Here is a 12,303-nt window from a genome sequence, read left to right on the forward strand (position 1 = left end):
TTTAGGGTATTTCTACACGGTATCCAATGCCAGTTTTTTCCTTGGGCGGCTTATAATCACTCTAGTGCATAAGTCATTTCCCGTCTCCCCTATCCACCTGATTACATTATGTTCTTTACTAATCTTCGAATAAACAAACTCAACTGCTTCTTATCCCCTCATATAAAACAATCAGTTTCTGATAACAACCAGTGGAAATAAAATAGAGCACAAGTGAACATTCCTACTATCAGCTTCCTTTATTTTTGGCTGGTGTTATCTGTCCCTTATCTTGTACTTACCTGTCACACTCACAGCTGTAAAATCTCCCTTTATCAGCAGTTTATATTGAGGTCACCTTTCAGTTTCTACCAACCGCACATTGTCACCAGTACAATTAGTAGAAGTCCATGCACATCACGGGGATGTGTTGAAAGACCATATGCTTACCCTCTTTTCAGAGTCATAATCTTGCACTACATTGTCAGTCATGTCTGGGATTTATTTTATGAGTTATGCCTGGTACACGCGATGAGATGATCGGAAGAACGATCGTCCGTTTTTTGTTTTTTTTTTGCATTCTAATCTCAGATCGAACCTGAAGTCTTTACTAAAGTCACGAAAATTCTCGTACGATAGAATAAAAAAATCGGAAGGTATGTCAAGTGTTGTAATGTATTTGTATTGCATTTTCGAACGACAACTGTACCGATTAAACGAAAATCGTGCGATCTGGCATTGTACGAAAAAAAAAGTTTGTGCATGTCCGATCAAATAATATCTGATAAACTGTTCTGATCGGATCTCGAAAGCTCTGTGCTAATGATCCAATTATCGTACGATCGCTTCAAAATCTTAATTTTTCGTATGTGTTTTTGATCGTGTGTACGGGGCTTAAGGTGATACTAAAGGATCGTTTTTTATTTTTTTTAAATAACAAACATGTCATACTTACCACCACTGTGCAGCTCGTTTTGCCCAGAGTGACCCTGAATATCCATTTCTGGGATCCCTCTGGGCAGCTCTTGCGGCTCCTCTCCGCAATACATAACCCCCTAGGAGAAGCAATCTCCCTAGGGGGTGACCTTGTGGGTGTGCTTCCGAGTCCAACATTCTGAGTCCATAGACACAAATGCAGGACTTTGCCCTGCCCCGTGCTCCCGTGTCATTGGATTTGATTGACAGCAGGAGGAGCCAATGGCTGCACTGCTATTGATCTATGCAATCAAGAGCCAGGAACCCGTGTAGAGAGGGACGGCGGGGATGTGCTGACGGAAATTCGGGGATGTAGGTAAGTAAAATGGGGGGCTGGGGGGGGGCCGATGACTGCAAAGTGTTTTTTCATCCTAATGCATAGGATGCATTAAGGTGAAAAAACATGAGCCTTTACAACCCTTTTAAGGCATTTTCTAAAATCAGTATAAGACCCCTTTCACAGTAAGGCGATTTTCAGGTGTTTTAGCACTAGAAACAGCCTCTAAATAAAACCACCTCCCATTGAATTCAGTGTGTCTTTTCACGCTGGGGCGGTGCGCTTGCGGGATGTTAGGCAGCGTTTCCAAAGCACCTGAAAAGCAATTCGGAAGTGCCTTAACAGTGGCGTTTTAACACCTTCTTTGGGGTTAAAAGCAATGCATTGGTTGGCTGGTTATATTGAAAAGCCTAGGCACTTGGCCATATGATTGGATCAGCCAGTTTGAACATGGTATTTGTATTTTCCATATTTGATCTCCATATTTGATCTCCATATTTAATGTCCCCTTTAGTAGTTTGGGCCAAGCTTGCCAACAGGTGTTCTTCCTGGGCGTGCTGTATTATTGTATTAAAGCAGAACTTCAGTCATTTTTTCATCTTTCCATCTATTAAATCTTCTGCCCTTGTTGTTTTAACTTTGGATAGTAAAACTTTTTTTTTCAGTAAATACCTTATACAGCCCACTTCCTGTTTCTTGTCTGGTCATTAGCCTAGGTTTATGACATCATGTACAGCTCCCTCTCACTCTCGTGAGAGTTTTGCCAGGAAGGGGGGGGGGGGGGGGTCATAAGAGGGCCAATAAGAGCTGCAGAGCTGGAGGTGTGCATTCTGTGTGTCTGTGTAAATCCAGGAAGTGAACAGGCAGCAGCTTCAGCTGCCCACAGTTAAAATGGATGCAGCCAGACTCAGTGGAGGGAGATTTCAGCAGCATATTTGGCAAGTACAGAATCACAATTAGGGTTGCCACCTGTCCAGAATTCACCTGGACAGTTTGGGTTTTGAATTATGTGTCCGGGTTTCAGTCCACCTGAAACCTGGACACATTACTCAGACCAGGGTGTGGTCTTATCTGAATAACTGAGGTCATACACAAATTTGTTGCTGTCTGGGAGCTGTGGGCAGCTGTTTAGGGGCAGATTTGACTGTATGGTGGGGTAATAATGTCAGCAAGAGAAAATTGGGCACACCCACTGTGCGCTCTGTGCGCTACATTACTATTCTCCTTGGGGTACCCAAATGTATCCCAGGTCTTTTATACTCCTATAGGGTTTACAGCAAAAAATGTAATAAAAAAATGCCCTGTGCTGCAAAAGTGTTTGGGTTTGGCTTGAAGAAAAGACTGACTTTTAATATTTTAATACCATGTACTCCACTGTTTTTGTTTTGATTGCTGTATGCTTTATTGTTGTAACTTTGCTATAGCAATTGTTTCAATTTAACGCTTTGATCTATTTGCAACATGGTTATAACTGTGATTTGATGTCTTAATTAAGTGTTCTTTTAAAATGTGCAATTACCCTTGGTTTTGGATCAATGTATTCACACCTAGGACATGATCTTGGCATCAACTGTTGGGAACACACCTCATACAATGTCCCAAACTTTTTCCTTATTTTGGCAACGCCATAAGGATGGAGGCGCATGTCTATTGTGCGCCTCACTCAAAGTCCCAACCTTTTCTCCATTTAGTATGTATCCAGGGATGGAGGTGTGCTACCAAAGTTGACTGCAAATGACTAACCCCTTGATGTATACAATTATGTACACTTGGGGTTCCGTTCCCACTAACGATGGGTACTGCTTCAAATGCCCATTTTTTTTTTTATCCCCCATGTTTCAGCCTACAGCTATCATGCCTGAGTCTCCTGGCCGACTCCTTGGTGGACACGGCTTTACCCATCGCGCTGTCCGTCTTTTGCTCACCTTCGGGAGCTGCGATGCACCCTGGATGCTCTCCCCTGGCTCCCACATGGGGGTAGGGGCGGGCCTTGCCGCGCCGCATTGGCGGCACACCTCACGTGTGGACTGCAGCGTCACTGATGTGGCATTTGTACGTCCCCACGTGGTTTCTCCATTGGCACCTAATCTTGTGGGGGACTTGGAACACTTGACCGGCTGTTGCCGGTCGGATGGCGATCCAGTCCCTCATAAATGCTCAGCGTGACGCTGAGGGCTACACGTGCACGCTTGAGGGGGTGTCCCTACCCCGCTTGCAGAGGACTGCATGGTTGAAGCTATTTGTATCCCCTTTGACTCTTGACATTACAGACATCAAGGTAAACTGCCCTGGAGAGGCGGGTATTCACTATTCTTTTCCTTCACACACATCCGTACACCACAGCTACTTTAACCCGGTGGGTTTAATCCCACATGGCTTCCACACTTACCTCCCTGGTCCAGGTTCAATTGGTATTCTTTAATCAAGGTCACTCTCCTACGCTGCACACTTTAGTTTTTTCTTGTGTTTTTTTTTGTTCCTCTTTTGTTATTTTACCCTCATTTTATTGTACTGTATTGATTTCATATAACTTGTTTTATGATTATTTCAACACTCACTGCACGCTCTCATCTCACTTGATTTAATAATTACTACACTTTGCACATCAACACTTCATCTATTTTCTTTCTCACACACTCACTTACCATCTCTCCTTTGGGTGGACTTGCCATCATTAGTTTAATTATGTATAGGTGTAACCATTCATTGATATAAGTCATCTAAATTTACATTGTTGTAATATAATTATATATAATATCCATACAGGAATTACCATGCATTATATGATGTATAGGTCCCAGACATATAACATTTGATATACTGGGTTTGAATTTACATTGGATTTAATACATTAAAAATCTATACCCAATAACATAATCGAATATAATACATACACATAGAATATTATACATCATATTTGCCTTACAGAACTTCCTGGATGGTCTCGTCATGATGGATACCTCGTTTCCCCTGTTTAGTCTAGAACCTGCAACCCGGTGTGCATTAGTGTGGCCCCTTCAGCTCCCGTGGTGGACACTTTTTGGATGGCCTGTTGGTTGTCGGCGCTCAGTGCTCACGGTGGTAGCCGGATTTGTGAGTAACTCTAACCATTCCTTGACTCTTGCCCTCTTTTGGGCTTAATCTTTTACCTTAGGATTACAGTGAATACAGTGGTACTTATGCATACTCATATGTTATTTATAGAAGGATGGTTGGTGCTTGCTCCTGATCAGTGATAGTTCACGAAACGCATCGAGCATGCTGTGTGGCAACCCCAATGACTGACTTTTAATATTTTAATACCATGTACTCCACTGTTTTTGTTTTGATTGCTGTATGCTTTATTGTTGTAACTTTGCTGAAGCAATTGTTTCAATGTAACGCTTTGATCTATTTGCAACATGGTTATAACCGTGATTTGATGCCTTGTTCTTTTAAAATGTGCATTTACCCTTGGTTTTGGATCAATGTATTCACACCTAGGACATGATCATTGCATCAACTGTTGGCAACACACTTCATACAAAGTCCCAAACTTTTTCCTTATTTTGGCGACGCCATAGGGATGGAGGCGCATGTTTATTGTGCGCCTCACTCAAAGTCCCAACCTTTTCTCCATTTAGAAGAAAAGATGGCAACCCTGATCACAGTATATATAATATAATATAAAAATGGTTGGAGGGAAACTTCAGAATGTCAAAGATGATTTTATTACAAATGATGTGAGCAGACTGCAGTTCCTCTTTAACTGTATGTAGCCTCAGCTAAATAAACTTTACAGTGCTGTGCTCTGGCAGTGGGACAGGGACTTCTGACACCTGGAATAAAATAGAGAGTCGGGGCTCAGCGCCACTCAGCCATTCACGGGAAACTTTGTATTCTATGAATGACAACAAAGCTTCCTTTGATTGGCTGAGGTGGAGAGTTAGGCCAATTATATCATGATCTCTGCCTCAGCCAATCAGAGGAAGCTTTGTACAAAGCTTCTCATGAATGACTGAGCTGCTTATTTAACTACTTCCTGACCACGCACTGCAGTTAGGCCGCGTACACACGCGCGGACTGTTCGCCCAACTTTGTCCGTCCAACAGTTTCGGCAAACAGTCCGCTCAAACTTAGCATGGACGGACATGGCCACACACGACGGACGAACAGTTTGCTGAAACCGTGCGCGATGACGTTTCGGCACGCACGACGGATCGAAAATTTCGACGTCCAATACACTGCAATGCAACCTTCCGACGTGGAAATCCTTTCTGAGCATGCGCGAGACTTAGTTGGCCGAACAAGCCTACACACGAGCGAACAGTCCGCTGAAACCTTGTTTCAGCGGACAGTTTTTCGGAATTTCCGTAAGACCTTGTTCGGCCAACTGTCCGCTGAAACTGTCCGCTGAAGCCCCACACACGAGCGGACTGTCCGCCCAAACACTGTTCAGCGGACAAGGTTGGGCGAACAGTCCGCCCGTGTGTACGCGGCCTTACACTGCGGCAGGGCGTCCGCTTTGGGACAAATCACATACCTGGAATGTGATCTGACACTTCCGGGTCTGGGGCACACACGCGCGCCGCCAGCGGCCGGGCTTCCGCTGTGATCCCACACAGTGGGTGCCCAGTGGCGGGTACCACAGACTCTATTCCCACGGCACCTGCTGATTGTACAGTACACAGGCAGAACTGCGATCTGCCTATGTAAACAAAGCAGCTCGCCGTTCTTTCAGTAGGAAAGGCATGGATCCTGTGTATCAGTTAACCCTTTGATCGCCCCTGATGTTTAACCCCTTCCCAGCCAGTGTCATTAGTACAGTGACAGTGCATATTTTTTAGCGCTGATCATTTAGGGCGGCACAGTGGTGTAGTGGGTAGCACTGTCACCTAGCAGTAAAAAGGGTTGCTGGTTTGAATCCCAACCACGACACTACCTGCCTGGAGTTTGCATGTTCTCCCTGTTCCTGCGTGGGTTTCTCCGGTTTCCTCCAACACTCCAAAGACATGCAGGTAGGTTAATTGGCTTCTGTCTCAAATTGGCCCTAGTATATGAATGGGGACCTTGGATTGTGGGCTCCTTGAGGGTAGGGACTGATGTGAGTGTGCGATGTACAGGGATAGGGACAATTGTAGACACTCACTCAGGTTGAACTGGATGGACTGGTGTCTTTATTCAACCTAACTAACTATGTAACTATGTATCATTGCATTAGTGTCACTGGTCCGCAAAAAGTGTCAAAAGTGTCAGTGTCCGATTTGTCCTCTGTAATATCGCAGTCCCACTATAAGTTATTGATCGCCACCATTACTAGTAAAATAAAAAAAAATAGAAAACAAATAGATAAAAATTAAAGTATATATTCCATAGTTTGTAGACGCTATAACCTTTGCGCAAAACAATCAATATACACTCATTGGGATTTTTCTTCCAAAAATATGTAGCAGAATTCATATTGGCCTAAATGGATGAAGAAATTAGATTTTTTCTATTTTTTAAATACATTTTTTATTTTTTATTATTAAATACGTTTAATAGAAGAAAGTTAACATTTTTTTTTTTCAAAATTGTCGTTCTTTTTTTGTTTACAGCACAAAAAATTAAAAGCACAGAGATGATCAAATACCACCAAAAGAAAACTCTATTTGTGGGAAAAATGGACATACATATTGTTTGAGTACAGCGTTGCACGATCGTGCAATTGTCAGTTAAAGTAATGCAGTGCCATATCGCAAAAAATGGCCTGGTCATGAAGGGGGGTAAATCTTCCAGAAGTCAAGTGATCTCCATGTTTAACCACTACAATACAGGGCACTTTCGCCCCCTTCCTTCCCAGCCCAATTTTCAGCTTTCAGCGATCTCGCACTTTCAGTGACAATTGCGCAGTCATGCTACACTGTACCCAAGTGAAATTTTTATCATTTTGTTTGCACAAATAGAGCTTTATTTTGGTGGTATTTATTCACGACTCCATTTTTTATTTTTTGCGATATAAGCGAAAAAAGAGCGGAAATTTGGACTAAAAACAATATCTTCTTCTTTCTATTTTAAAAGGAATCCAATAAAATCGAATTTTGTTATAAATTTAAGCCAAAATGTATTCTGCTACATGTCTTTGGTAAAAAAAATTCTGTTAAGTGTATAATAATTGGGTTGTGTGATCACGGACATATGTACGCAAATGATCATGTACAGATGTGCGCAGGTGATCACAGACATATGTGTGCAAATAATCATTGGGACATGTGATTTTAGTGGGACATATGTGGGGGACATGTGTTTTTATTATTTGGGGACATGTGTCTTTTGGGGTCATGTGTGGTGATGTGTGTTTTCACTAGACTGGTGATCAGTGAGTAAAAAGCTGTAAAAAGTTCATACTCACTGATCACCACCCGGCAGCAGCAATCTGCTCTCCTCTCCTCAGCAACGACTTCCGTGTGAGGAGAGGAGAGCCGATTGCCTAGCAACCGGCTGTTTGTTTACATCACATGATGGCTGTGATTGGACACAGCCATCATGTGATCAGTAAGGCCAATCACAGAGTCCTCCTGCCGATCCGAGATGCGCCGTGCCCGGGTGACATGAGCGCATCGGGATCACGGCGCTGTGCGGGTACGTGTGCGCGATCCCCCTCTTTCTGAAGGATGTTCCTGAATGTCCAGTCAGAAGGAGAGAGTTCCCACCAGGCCGTATGTATACATTGGCTGGGTGAGAAGTAGATAATGTCCCTTGCAATTGTTTGTTTGGGCCAAGCATGCAGGTGCACTTGCTGGGTGTGCTGCATAAACTGTATGTAGTCTCAGCTACAGAGTATACAGCGCTGTGTTCTGGCAGTGGGACAGGGACTCACTACTGTAATAAAATATAATTGGTGGAGTGCCGCTCAGCCATTCACTGGAAGCTTTATTTTCTATCAATTAATATAAAGCTTCCTTTGATTGGCTGAGGTGGAGAGTTGGGGAATGATATCATGACCTCTGCCAATCAGAGGACGCTTTGTATTCATGCATGGAATACAAAGCTTCCCAAGAATGACTGAGCTGCTTATTTAAAGGGACATTAAATGTGGAGATCAACTTTAACACTATCAGGGGTGCTAATAATGGTCAGCTTTTATTCACTTAAAATCTTTAACCCAAAAAGAAAAAACTATTGCTGCAACTGCTTAAAAAGTGTTAGCTAGAATTGGCCTGTAAGGTATTAGTTACCTACTGAATGTAAAGGCCACCTAAATCTACTAGTCCATCTACCACTAACCTCTACACAGGATTAAAATGCTGCTGTTCAATGGTGGCCAGGCCTCTCCTCCAAAGATACAGTGGAGGAGTAAGTGTAGCCAGACTAAAGCCTGGTACACATGGGCCAAATATTGGTCAGTTCAACAGAAACTGGCTGACATTCAGCCCGTGTGAATGGCCGCATCCTGTCGAACGGGCATGCTGTAAAACCAGCATCCGATCATCATCCGATCACCGATAGCAGCCATTGGCCGGTGTGTTCTGGGGGAGGGGGGGGGGGTGGGCATTATTCCTATCAGAAAACAATAGCTCAGCATGGAGATCACCATACTAACATTGCATAGTTAGTACAGGAAGCTCTTCCCGAGCTGAGCTGAATGGATAAAAATCTTAAAGTGTGTACCAGGCATAAGATAGAAAAATGTGTTACTGGCAGGCTCACCAGGTAAAAATAAAGGAAAAAAGCCTAAGCCCTTGTACACACGGTCGGATAATCTGTCGGAATGCGTCTTATCGGACCGTGTCATCAGATAATCCGACTGTGTGTGGTATGCATCGGATTGATTCATGTTGGAAATATTTCCCGACCAACTGGGCCGGTCGGACATATTCTGATCATGTGTAGAGAATTTTGATCGGACAAAGTGCCACGCATGCTCAGATCAAATTCCTACATCAAAGCTATTCGCTACTAGCCTGAACGTAGTCCCATCGTAACGAAATTACGTCATCACGTTCTGAAAGATCGGATTTTTCGCCAACTTGGCCCGACCGTGTGTATGCAACAGTTTCGGACAAGATCCGACAGACAAAATCCGGCGGGCAAAATCCGACGGATTTGGTTGTGGAAATCTCCGACCGTGTTTACGTGGGCTAAGAAAGAAAACAAATGAAGCCACCGCATCTAAAAAATGGTAAGTTGCTATATATTACATTTTTGTTTTTTGGGTTTAGATACACTTTCAAAACATGATGCAATTTTACTGTTATCTTACTTATAAGTAAATAGTAAAAAGTAACTCATTCATGATATAAGTTGTGGGTTTTGGTCTGGGGGGGTGGTCTGGAAGAAAACTGATTTTTGTTTTAATTTCACCTTCAGCACTTATTGAGCCTTTAATGCCTTGACATCTAAAGTGTTACTTGCCACCATCCCTGTACTGTGCTGACTTTCTGGGTTTTAAAATTTTAGGCTCGTTAACTTTTCGTAACAATTATGAATGTTCGTTAGGAATTTGTAAACAAAATTTGTAAACAAAATTTCATATTTCCTACAAAATTCGGAAGCATAGCAATTCGTATTTCAGATCCTCCCGAATGTATGAATTTATGGAAATTCATACAAATTTTTGATTCGTACTAAACTAATCGCACGTGTCTACTGCCTGGCGACATGTCTCCCAGAGTTATTACCGGGTATTGCAGGCTCCGGCGCTGTGATTGGCTGGAGCAGCGTTTACGTCACTCCTGCACATGTGCATGGGACCCGCTGGTAACGGCAGGTCAGCTGAAGCAACAGCACAAACGAGCCGTTGCTTCAAGTGCGCATGTGCCGATGACGTTGACACAGGCTGATACAGGGGATACCTCCTAAACCGTGCATAAAACAGAAAAGGCTGGCAACTAGGATGCTCTTGAATAAAAGTCCTTTATTTGGTTACATGGGTACACTGGTACAGGTTTAGGAGATATCCAGGGTAGCTACAGGTAAGCCTTATTATATGCTTACCTGTAGTGAAAAGTGTGTTTTAAGGGTTTACAATGACTTTAAAGCTAAACTTCAGGTATCCTTGGTTTCCAGTCTCCTTGCTTACTGATCCAATAAACAGCACTGCTTAGGGGGCATAAGAATGGGACAGAGACCATTAGTGCTTGTTTGACCGCTGGAGATTGGACCCCTGCATTGTATGTGGGAGCAGCAGTCCCACCCGCCAAAATGCTGCCAGCACAGGCTATTTTATGCCTTGCTGCAGCCAGGGGCATTGCTAGGTCTACAAAAGATCTGGGGCTAGAGCCCATAGCAGCGTAGTGGAGAAAGTCATATAATTGGGCGGGCATACGCATGTATATAATATATGTGTGTGTGGATATCTCACCAGAGAGCCCCCACTTACATCAGGGTTCCCAGAGAGCCCCCCTTACATTAGGGTCCCCAGAGAGCCTCCCCTTAAATCAGGGTCCCCAGAGAGCCTCCCCCTTAAATCAGGATCCCCAGAGAGCCCCCCCTTAAATCAGGGTCCCCAGAGACCCTCCCCTTAAATCAGGGTGCCCAGAAAGCCCCCCCCCCCCTTAAATAAGGGTCCCCGGAGAGCCTCTCCCCTGCATCAGAGTCCTCAGAGACTCCCCCACTTACATTAGGGTCCCCAGAGAGCCTCCCCTTTAACCAGGGTCCCAAGAGAGACTCCCCCTTAAATCATGGTCCCCACAGACCCTCCCCTTAAATCAGGGTGCCCAGAGAGCCTCACCTTAAACCAGGGTCCCCAGAGAGCCTCCCCCTGCATCAGGGTCCCCAGAGAGCCCCCCACTTACATTAGGATCCCCAGAGAGCCTCCCCTTAAATCATTGTCCCTAGAGAGCCTCCCCCTTAAATCAGGGTCCCCAGAGACCCCCCTTAAATCAGGGTGCCCAGAGAGCCTCCCCTTAAATCAGGGTCCCCAGAGAGCCTCCCCTGCATCAGGGACCCCAGAGAGCCCCCCACTTATATCAGGATACCCAGAGAGCCTCCGCTCCCCTTGGGGACCCCTGCAGAGACTTGGGGCTATTAGCCGCAGATTCAGGGCTATAGCCCCAAAAGACAGCCCCTAGTGACACCACTGGCTGCAGCACATGGCATGTAAAAAAGATAAAAAGGAGCATATTTACTGTATATCCAGTAATGAATACAGAGGGTTCGACTGGGCTTAATGCAACCCGTGTAAGTATCTGAATTTGGTCTGTTATTTGCTTCCTGCAATCCTCTATACAGCATTAAAAAAAAAATGTTTTATAACTGAGTGAGGTAATATTTCAAATATTCACTAAAAGAACAAAAGGAAAAAAACAGTAAAAAAAAAAACAATACTTGAAAAGTAAAATAACAAATGTTTTTTTTTTTTTTCACAGAGAGCTCAGCATGGAAGAATTGAAGGATGCAATTTGTGCTGTAGGACTCACAGCTATATAACACGGTTCAAAAGTGCACAGCTCACCTCTCTGGGAGCTGCAGGCTTTCCGGCAATATACTGATAAACTGTTTGACTAGTGGAGCAGAAAACAAGGTTAATTCTTACCTGTTAATTAGAAACAAATCAACAAACAGCCAACAATAAACGGCTAACAGTAACAAGGAACTGTAAAACTTTTTTTATTTGTCACTCTTAATCTTTTGCCAGCATATTCTGGAATGCCTTACAGATAAGATCAAGCCATTCACATTAGTCTCATTCCCCAAAGGAGCTTACAATCTAATGTCAGTACTACGATCTTACATACAAACACATTAGGGACACTCTTGGCAGAAGTCAATTAACCTAAAAGTATGTTTTTTTGGATTGGAGGCGGAAACTGGAGCACCTGGAGGAAATAAAACCCCAGGCAGTGTCCTGGTAAGGAATGACCCTGGAACCACTAAGTCACTTTGTCTACCGGTTAGCAATGTGGAACATATTGTAATGAAAAATGATGGCTCCCCTTAGGGGGATGTATAAATATTTTAATGGTCATTGTATCCAATATTCCCATGCCCATTATTCATCCAAGTTTAAATTCGTAATATTCACTCTATTTATCACATTGCATTTTGACAAGGTCAGATGGGTATGGGCTCCTCCCTACTCTGTCCAAAACTATAAAAAAAAGTTTGGCTGC

At 43.6% G+C, this 12,303-nt stretch overlaps 1 long non-coding RNA gene across 1 annotated transcript; it reads left to right on the forward strand.

Annotated features, from left to right (window-relative positions):
* Positions 1–390: 390 nt before the first annotated feature.
* Positions 391–12,077, forward strand: LOC143927049 (uncharacterized). Its single transcript, XR_013262227.1, has 3 exons — positions 391–635; positions 4,160–4,324; positions 11,560–12,077. It is a non-coding gene; the product is annotated as an uncharacterized LOC143927049 (long non-coding RNA).
* Positions 12,078–12,303: the final 226 nt, after the last annotated feature.

The sequence above is a fragment of the Lithobates pipiens genome, unplaced genomic scaffold (assembly GCF_037356315.1).
Source record: "Lithobates pipiens isolate NorthernLeopardFrog02 unplaced genomic scaffold, aLitPip1_a1.2 Scaffold_23, whole genome shotgun sequence".
In the NCBI taxonomy this organism is placed as follows: Eukaryota; Metazoa; Chordata; class Amphibia; order Anura; family Ranidae; genus Lithobates; species Lithobates pipiens.